A 10,337-nucleotide genomic window follows, 5' to 3' on the forward strand; every position below is an offset into this window, starting at 1 on the left:
GCCGTCCCTTCAGCCCCCGTGCTTCCCTAGCCCATAGGGCAGTAAATACGCTGTTTTGTGACCCAAGTGTTATTTATTAACGCCCAGTATTTCCATGCAAGGCTCTCGGGCAGTGAGGACAGGACACCCTGCCAGGCTGGCGGCCCCGTCCCCAGCTTGTCCATCCTCACTTCCCGCTTTACCTGGACAACTGGAAAGTTCGTGGGGCGGGGCAGCTGAGGCCTGAGCAGCCAGGTCTCCAAGCTCCGCCTGGCCTCAGGTCTAGACCGTGCAGATTGAGATCTGGACTCGGCGTTGGCTGGGATCCAAGCTCGGCGTTGGCTGGGGTCCAGGCTCCACACGGACTGAGATCCAGGCTCCGTGTGGACTGGGATCCAGGCTCCATGTGGGCTGGGATCCAGGCTTCATGGGTACTGGGATCCAGGCCAGGTTCCCCGCGGGTCCCAGAGAGCCTGTCGCACAGCCAGAGCCACACGCAGGCACGCAGAGCTCGAGGCCTGGACCCAGCACTCCGTGGGATGTGGTCAGTTTGCTCCATCTGGTTCCCCATCAGGGTCAGGTTCTCTGGGTCCCTGTCCAGCCTGGGCACTCACCAGAGTGTGAACAGAGTCCCAGGTTCCCATAGCTGAGGCTGCAAGGGCCAGGCAGGGGACAGTTCATGGGCTCGGGCAGGGCACCCAGTCACCACAGCTCCTGGTCACATCCAAGCGTGTCCCGCTCCCCATGGCCTGGGGGTCCCCCAGGCTGAGAGCTGCCAAGCCACCTCTAGGCCACCAGGGTCATCGAAAGCCTGTCCCAGGAGGTGCTAGTGAGCTCGGGGACAAACAGGCCAGTCTGTCACCTTTGCAGGATTCTCTTCCTCCCCCCGGGCCTGGGGCCACCCACCCTTAGAGGGGTCCGAGCAGTGGCAGTGGCTGTGGCCTGGGGTCTGCCCCCACTGCTGCCTGACCTTTCTGCCTGACCCCTCTTGCCCAGGGGCTGATGGAACGCACAGTGCTGGGGACACAGCAGGCAGCTGCTCACTCCCGGGGCAGCCCGAGGGGCAGGCCGGGTCCTGCTGGGCCCGAGCAGGGCAGCAGTGGCTGAGCTCCCCCCACTGTGGGCCCCGCCCTCCTCTAGGGCCCCTCCCAGGCAGGGCTCAGCCCTGGCTCACTAGTTCACAGGGTGACGGCCAGGCAAGCGGCTGTGGGAGGTCCCTGTCCCCTCAACAACTGGGAAGAGGGGCCCTGAGGGCTGCAGGCCGCCCTGCTGCAGCTGGAGGTGAGAGAGATCGGACCCAGGGACACCGGAGCCAGGGACAGGGACCTGTGCCACGGGCCGATTCTCGGGCCATCGCTGTGCTGCTCAGAGTGTAACCGCATTAAGTCAGTTACGTGCCAGCAGAGGCGGCTTCTAGGCAGCGCCCAACTGTGGTCGTTGTTGGGGTCCCATTCACCCCATCTCCGTAGGCCCAGCAGCCCGCTACCACCCGTCGACCCGCGGACTCCATCTCCCTCCCAGGACCGCTGGGAACGGGCCCCACACAGCTTTCTTTGCCCCTAATCTGTGAATCTCCCCGGCACAAGCAGGTGTTGGGGCGAGCACTCCCCACGGCCCAGGGTTCAGAGAACACCCACACTCTCTCCCCCTGAGTCTCCTGTGACTAAAGTAAAGGGAACCCCGACCACAGCAGGAAGGGATCTGTCCAAAACCCCCGTACCCCCAGGGTTCCAAGGCAGGTCTGCTGTTCAAGGACAAGCGGGGGCTGGTTCCCAGGGAGGTGCCGGCCAACAGGGCTTCAGGCAGCTTCGCCAGCAGGAGGGACTGAGGGCGACCAGGGGTGACTGCAAGCCCGCCTGTATTTTGGAGGCTTGTCTTAGCTGTCCTGTGCCCTGGGACAGTCTGCGCCCGGGCTGAGGGGGAGCCCTCGGAGCCGGACGGGGCCGCAGGAGGCCGGTGGTGGCCATCGCTTCCCAGAAAAGCGGTGGGTCGATTGTGCTAGGCCGGCCCCCTCCTCGCTGCCTTTCCTTCCGCTCCAGCTGCAAGCGGACGGGGAGCCGCACACAAAGGCGCTCGTCCACTCAGCCTCGCCCGCAAACGCCCAGACCCTCCTCGGCGCCTGGTGCCCCTGCCAAGCAAGACTCAGCAAGGAGGACGCTTGGAGAGGGCTCCGCGAAGGGGGACAGGCGGGGCACCTTTGGGCAGGTGCTGGGGGCACAGAGCGGGGAGGAGGCAGGGGGTACTCGGTGGGCGGGGCAAGGCGGGAGGCGGGAGTGGGCGGTGAGCAGCCAGGGCACCCAGTGCGGGCGTGGGGGACTGGGGCCCGGCCATCCGGGAGGAGCAGCGCGGCGCCCCTTCACCTCCCACGGAGCCGTTTCCAGACTTCCCCCAAAGTGCCTGGAATCCAAATCTGCCACTTCCGGAGCCCTGGGGGGTGGCGGAGTGGGGGTGGCGGGATGGAGGTCTGCGTGGGCCAGCAGCGCCCGCGCCGATGGGAGGAGCAGGCTTGCAAACATGATGGAGAAATCTGTCACCGTCACGTCACCGGGGCTCCGAGCTCCTCCCGCCTCCCTGGACACCGCCAAGATTAACATGCGCGATCTTTTGATAAGGGGCGAGCAAAGCTCTCCGGGCCGGCTCGCTCAAACCAAACCATAACTCAGCGCGCGAGGCGCAGATGTCCGCGGATAAGGGCCAGAGGCGCAGAGCCCTGCGGCTGGGCCCCTCCCCCACACCCCATCCCCCCACACCCCTATTCTCCCCCATCCCCCCCACCCAGCTCCCGCGCTGGAGCAGCCATGGAGGGGCGCTTAGGAGCCCCTGTGGGCCCCACCCGGACCCCACCCCCACCGCGCGGGGGGTGGGGGGGGAGTGAGAAGCCCCGACCACCCCTGGTTGAGGCTTGAAGACCACCAGGCAGTGGCCAGGCGCCACAGGGTGTCCTGGGGCCTTTGCCAAGCCTGACTGACTACCCGGCACCCAGGGCTGGGGCCAGCAGGTCTGGGGTAGGGGCGCCAAGGTCACCCAGGCCCTGCCGGCAGCCCTAGGGGCCAGCGCCTCCACCTGCCGAGCTGGCCAGGGAGCTCCAGCCTGCTCCACCGTCCAGCAGCACCATCATGAATGTTCCAGAAACGCAGACGCTGGGGCATGCCCAGACCTTCAAATCCGAGCCCTGTTTCCCGAGACGCCAGCCACGTGGCCATATGCTGTGACCGTGAGGTGTGGGGGGCAGGGGAGTCCTGCCCCTCCCCCGCCCCGCCCCGCCAGGTTTCCCACTTGTGAAGCAGACGCACTGTGTCCTCGAAGCGCCGAGGCGGCCTCTCTAGCCGACGCGGGCACTGCTGCCATCGTCGGCACTGGAGGTCACCGGCCAGAGCCTCTGCCAGCTCGTCACCTCCACCCGCCTTTCCCAGCTGCTCCCACCCACGGTCCCCGCACTGCAGGCCGCTGGCCCGAGGGCGTGTCCAACCTGCCACCAGGCCTCGTGCTGGCCACCGGCAGCCGGGCCTCAGCCCAAGTCCTGTCCTTGAAGCCTCCCCGGGCCCCGTCCCGTCCCCCCTTCTGCACCCCCACTGTCCTTGCGGTTTTATTTTCGGGGGAGGTCCCTCGACCGTTGTCTCCCAATCCCCCCAGTCTTCGGGGTCCCTGCCCCCGACGCCTCCCCCGCAGCCCGCAGCCTCCCCATCGCCGCCAGCAGGAGGGGCCTGCAGGTCCTGGGCCCGCAGCCCACATGCCGCCGCGGGCGTCGGGGAACCGCAGGTCCCTGGGCAGCGCTGCAGAAAGCCGCTCAGAAGCCCTGAATACGCCCTGAAGGGGAGCCAGGGCTGCTCCACCGCCGCAGCAATTCACCGCTAACTTTCGTGCTCCGGAAAGGTGTTTTAACTTAATGGCGCCATCATCCCGCCACGCTCTGCGCCGCGCCCCCACCCGCCTGCCCCGCAGCCCGAGAGCGCGCATGCGCGGCCGGGGGCCCTAGTCGCGGGCGCGTGGGCAGAACGCGGGCCTCCCAGCGCGGCTTTCACAGACCGTTTCAGCGCCCCCTTTAATATAAAGTGTGGCGCTCAATTAGCTGCCACGGGCTCCCCCAGCTGCCACGCGTGGGCGGCGGCGCGCGCCTGCAGACACCGCAATGGGCCGCCTCCTGCCCAGACTGGCCGGGATGGCCCGGGGCGGCGGGGAGCAGAGCTCGGGACTCGGCTCCCTGAGGGGGCCGGGCGCCCCCGACCGGAGGCCTTAGTTCCAACCACGCCTGAGCACGTGCCCGTGTGCATGTGTGCGTGTGCGTGTGCATGCGTGTGCAAGAGTGCCCCGAGCATGGACCAGCAGTCTCAGGGATGACTGCCCAGTGGGTGCCAAGGGGCAGCAGGAGACGCCCCGGCCAATCAGAGTGTTTCCCAGACCCGGGGGGCAGGTGGGCTTGTGCGAGGCGAGGGGCTAGGTGTGGGAAGGCAGAGGGGTAATTGCGGGGTCTCCCAGTGCTGGTGCTCAGCCAGCGGGGGAGGCAGGCGTGCCGACTGGGGCCCAGCGCGGAGGAGGGGAGGGTGGCGTCTTGGGGACGGGAGGGTGGCCGGGCCGTGGAGCCGCCGCTGAGACCTACAGGAAGAGGCCCCGAGGCCGGGCGGCATCTGTACCCCGTGGACGCCGAGCCTGCCTCTACTGGGTCCACGTGGTCCCCGAGCACGTGCTGGGTCTCCTCGGACAAGCGGGGCGGGAGGAGAACTGAGGGCGCGGACAGCGGCAGCGGCGGAGGCAGGAGCGAGGCCGGAGGCAGGAGCAGGGTCGGCGTTTGTGGGGAGCAGCCGCCCAGGGGAGGGTACAGAGGCGCCTGGGGTGAGGCCGGACTCCCCCAGCAGACCGGAGCTGGTTCCTTACGGCATGCATGGCTTCAACAGGGGTGCAGGGCTCCCAGCAGCAAACTTCTCTGGAAATCGGGGACCAGATCCGTCTGCTCCGTGTGGGACGAGGCGAGGCTCTGCGCTGAAACACGTCACGCTCCGCGGGGCCGCGCGCACCTGCACGCGCCGTCCGCGCTCCCGCCACATGCCGCGCGCCCCCGCGTGGCGTGGGCCGCAGATGAGCGGGGCTGTGGGCGCTGCAGGACGCTCCATGAGTCTGGGGACCGCCCTGCGCTCTCAGCTGAGCCGGGCAGCACTGCCGCCCCCCGTTCTGCTGTCCCGCGGTTCTGCGGGGTGAGGTGCACCCTGGCCTAGCTGGTTTGCACCGGTTGGATCTGCCTGAAGCGATGCCCACACAGCCCATGGATTCGTGGACGCTCGGGGCACTGATGACGCAGGACACCCGGCTGGTGGCCGCACTCAGCCTCTGACACCCCAGGGGGGACGTGGTGGTCCTCGCAGGCGTGGTGTGGGGTGTTCGAGTGATGGGTGTCTGCAGAAGGAGCAGGGGTGCCACCGCCCAGCCAGGCCATGTGTCCCCGCCACGGCTCTCTGGGGTCCCCACCACAGCACAGGTGCATCTTTGTGTCTCCTGGCTGGCGGCTTCCTGAGGGCGCCACCGGGGCGGAGGGGACAGACCCAACTACTCCCTCACTCTGTAGCCCCTTAAAGGCCTAGCCTTGCGTTGGGACCGTTCAGATGACACCCCCGACACATCCGTTCTGGTCTCACGAAGACCTCACACCAACCCCCGGACTTGAAATACTGGACAGGTAGGTTGGTGGCTTTCTCCGAGGGTCAGATTTCAGGGTCTCCTCTAATACCTACCGTGTCCCCACAGACTGCAGAGCCAGGGGAGGGTCCGTGCCTCCCCCCACTCCAGGCCCCACCTCCCCAGCGGAAGCCTCAGCCAGTGGGAGGTCCAGCCACCTGGGAGCCCACCCCGATTGTCCCCTGGGACCACCTCCAGCTCCTGACAGTGATTTAGTTTTCACTGCTGCTTTTTTAATTACGTTTTCACAGAAACTTTGGGCTGGTTCCATCAAGTAAACACAGAAAAACCTGTGAAGCCCACGGATGTTGACATTGAAATGCAAATGGCGGCGCCTCTGGCACCTCCGATCAATTCTGCTGTTAATAAGAAATGGAGATGGGGAGAGACAGGGCAGGCGGGGCTGGGGAGGGGCTGGGGAGGACGGCGCTTTGCAAGCCGAGGCCTCAGCGAGCTGTGCTGCGGCCCCTCCCGTCCCAGCCTGTGGTCCCCAAGCCACGGGACGCGGTCAATAGGTCCCTGTCTGGCTGCCCCAAGGGGGGGTTGTCTCCGGGGTCCCCTTCCCGAGTGCTCAGCCCACGATCCCCCCAGTTAGCCCCTGCAGACTCTGAACCGGGTCTGGTCCGGGCCAGGGAGCAGGAGGGGCAGGTCCCCAGCCCCAGGGCTAGAAGTTTGCTGAGACCTCGCCCCTCAGAGCTGTCAGGGTGAGCACGGGGGAAGGGGCGAGGTGGGTGACAGGCAGGGCCCTGCCTGGGAGCCCCTTCCCCTTGTCACCTGCGTCCTGCAGAGAGCCCCAGCAGGCACGAGACTCAGATGTGCATGCTGTGTGCAGGCCCCAGGGATTCATCACGCCTTCACCTCACCCTGTCCCCAACCTCTCCCGGGCCCTGACCCACCGCCCATGGCTGTCTGCACGTCCAGGAGTGGACACGGGGCAGTGCTCACAGCTCTGTCCACTGGGAAGACCTCATCTGCGTCTTCAGTGCCACTCCCAAGGGGACAAGAGCACATCAGCCCTTAGTTTTCAGGTGGCACCCAGGGCCTGGCTGCCTGCCCCGATGGGGGCGGAGAGTGCCCCCCAGGTCAGCGGCGCCGCGTGCCGAGGGCGTGGGGACGGGCTCCGGCCCAGCGGCCGCCTCGGGCAGAGCGGTCTCAGCGTGGCTGCCACTGGCTGAGTCTGGGTGACTTGCTGTTCCCTGCCATGATCTGTTTGGTTTTCGAAGGGGCCACAGGGAGGAACTGAGCGGACACGTGGTGGGGGCTGCCGCCCTGTACCCCGTGAGTCTCTGGGGCCGGTTCTGACTTCAGGGTGTGTGCATGTGCTCCCCGGCCGGGGGCTGGACTTGGGGTTCCTCTGTTCCTTTGGTCCTTATTCCGCCGTCACGGTTCTTGCTCCCCAGGGCAGGGAGCCGTGGGAGCCTGCCAGCTGCTCCGCCCACACGGCCCTGGCGCGCGCCACACTGGGCAGCCACATCCGGCTGGGTCTGCAGATCAGTAGACCCGCGGTCAGGCGGGCTTGAGCCCGGGTTCCCTCGCCCCCTTTCAAGGCCACAAGCCCTCGCTTCAGCCAAGACAGGGCCCGGGTCCCCTGCTGCCTGCCAGCTCAGGCTCTGTAGCCGACAGCTCTCAAAGTCCGGACATGACCCCTTCCTCCCCAGGGCTCAGTCCCCCTAGAGTCTCATGCCGACTCCCCCACCTTTTCGGGCCACCCAGCCCCTCCCGCACATGGGGATAGGGTCGGGAGAGCTGCACCCCCACCCTGAGCCTGAGACCTCCAGACACCGCCCAGGGAGGGCCGTGCCCAGTGACAAACACACCGGCCGCAGCTGCTGTCTCAGAGTGGCACTCGGACCCTCCTGGAGCTGTGACAGCCCCACCAGGTTAGGGCTCCTCCAGGCCAGGGGTCGGTGGCCCTTGGCACCAGGTCATGGGCTCAGGAAAGGGGTGCTGGGGCCCCCCGGCCTCTGCTCCAGGGCCGAGCTCCTCCCAGGCAGCCACGTGGCGCAGGGTGACAAGCCGCCCGATACCGACCCTGGGAGCTGCCCCCCAGGACTGTGCAGGTCCCCCGAAGCCCATGTCCTCGCTCCCAGCCTGTGGGGCCAACACCAAGGTTCCACCCACTGGGCACGGGAGGGGTCAATATGTCCTGGCCAAGTGAGCACGCTCAGCCCACACAGGTCCCTGTGGGCCGAGCACGTGTGCGTGTGTGTGTGTGTGTGCATGCTCACGTGTGCAATGCACAATCCCAGTGTGAGAGCCAGCCAGAGCCAGGTCCCCGCAGTGGGTCCTCGGGGCCTGAGACGAGCCAGGATGAGGGAGGCTGCCAGCACAGCAGGTTGGCCACCAGGCAGAAAGCCACACCTGCCGCGCCAGCCAGCCAGCTGCCCCGAAGCCAGCCGCTCGGTTACAGCTCAGGTACGGCCCCCCAGGCAGCTGGCTCGCGGGAGGGGCGAGCTTTGTAAGTAGAATGTATTATTGTGGTTGTGGCTCCTTGGAGAGCCGAGGGCTTTCACGGCCATGAGTAACTCAGGGGAAGGGGAAGGGGCTGTGGGTCGGCTCGGCCAGCCCAGGAGTTCGTGCTGGGGCCTGGCCGGACTGTACCAGCCTCACCGTGACCCAAGGCTCTGTCCAGCTCTGGAGGGACACGGCCTGGCCACCCCATTTCTCAAATAGGGGCTCTGGCTGGGTGGTGGAGCTGCCAGACGTGGCCCCAGCTGCCCAGGGGCCCTGCTTCACTCTGAGGGTGACAAGCTGTGACCTTGGGCAGCTCTCAACCTGCATCCGAAAACGGGAAGAGAAGCACCTCGCTCCGGGGGCTGCCTGTCAAGAGCATTTGGGGGGACACAGAGGCCAGACACCAACACGCTCAGCACTGTGGGTCCCCTCCCTCTGCACGCCCCCACCCCATGCCTTGTCCCGGTGTTACGTGGAGCCCTCGAGAGGCCCCGAGGCAGGAATCATCCTTTGCCTGCGTCCAGCGACGGAGGACTCACTACCTCACTGTCGGCAGCTCCTGCCTGGTTCTCCCCAGCCCCGCCCACACCTGTGGACCCCAGCCCCTCTGGGCCCGAAGCCTGTGTTGCCCCCCACGCCCTTCCTCCCCCTCACCCCCCCACCCCTGCTCCTTTCTCACCAGCTCCACCAGACTTCAAGGTTAGTCAGCCTTCCTCCCCCTTGGTCCAGGTGCACTGAACCTTCTCCCTTCCCCCGGCCCCCTGGGCCCCGTGGTCCTCACACTTGTCCTCGGACCACACCCTGCACCTCTGCGCCCGCGCCCGGTCCCATCTCCAGCCCCATAGCTGGCTTCGATGTCGTCTTTCAGACGGCCAGTTCATCTGCCGTCACTGTGGTAAGAAAGTGCCACAAACCAGCTGAACCACGCGACAGAAAAGAACAGAAATGTGTTCTCTGTGGTTCCGAACAGTCTGAACCCCCGAGCAGGTGTGCGATGCACATTTGGGGGCAACAGGGAGGGGGGAAGGAGGGACGTAGGGGTTCTACCCTTTTCCAGCTTACCAGACAGAATGCAGGGCTGTCGCCTGGGCCCCTGGCTGGACGGGGTGGGTGGGGTGGGGGGCTGCGGGTCCATAGTGCCTGCCTCCCCCCCAGGACCCTCCTTGGGCTCCCCTTACTTCATGCTACAGAGACCGGGGTACGAGAGACCAGCTGATAGAGGCATTTGCAGAGTACCTGGGCCTTCGGGGTAATAAATTCCCCAGGGCCAGCTGCTGCCGGCGACCTGGCACTTCAGGGGTGGGGGTTGAGGGGTCCCCCACCCCTCTGCTCTGGCCTGCACAGGTGGGGACAGGCCCCAGTGCCCCTGTGGACAGGAAGCCAGGCAGAGGTGGCTCCAGCCCCGCTGGGCGGTGTCTCCTGAACGCCGGTCAGCGCGCTCCGGCCCTCAGCTGGCCGGCCGCCCCGTTTTACACACTGTGGTGAGCAGGGCCTTGTAGGAACAGCCACACCCCTTACCTCGTCCTGTCCAAGCTGCTCTGCGGGGAGGGCACAGCAGACTGTGGCCAGAGGCTGGGGCCGTCGCCAGGGGCGTTTGCTGCCCTACCTGACGCAGGGGATGTGGGAGGGGTGCCAGCCTCAGGCCCTGCCAGCTTCCTCAGGGATGAGCACAGCGGCTGGTCCCAGGCCTCTGTGGCCCCCGGAACCCTGTGTCCCTCGCAGCCCAGCATGCCCAGGGCGCCCTGGGGGCCTTACCAATGAGTCACGTCCCTCCACTCCTGACGGAGGGAGCGCCGACAGGCAGGGGTCTCTCCAGGCCCCCCTCCATCGGTTGAAACCTACAAACCTGTCGGGGTGCTGCCCCCCCAAGCCTCACGCACCACCTCTCAGATCTGGTTCCATCAGGACGGCCACAGGCACCAGCAGACGGGGACAGCCAGGCCCGCTGCCTCCTGGCTGTGCGACTTCGGGCTACTCGACTCCCCTTTCTGAGCTGACGTTCCTCATCACAAACGAGGAGCAAACTCAGAGCCCATCAGGCAGGCGTCTACACCCAGGAGTCAAGTGCCCTCAGCCCCCAGCCCTCCAGGGCGGGCCCTGAGGCATGCTGGACCCTCCCCAGGCCACTACCTCTGACCAGGACGCTGCCCCTGCCTGCAGGGACAATGCTGCAGCTCGGCCAGTGTGCCCCAACTCGGCGGCTTGGGATTCATGCTTGCCTTTTCCTCCTGGGACCT

The sequence above is a fragment of the Pteropus medius genome, unplaced genomic scaffold (assembly GCF_902729225.1).
Source record: "Pteropus medius unplaced genomic scaffold, Ma_sr-lr_union100, whole genome shotgun sequence".
Classification (NCBI taxonomy): domain Eukaryota; kingdom Metazoa; phylum Chordata; class Mammalia; order Chiroptera; family Pteropodidae; genus Pteropus; species Pteropus medius.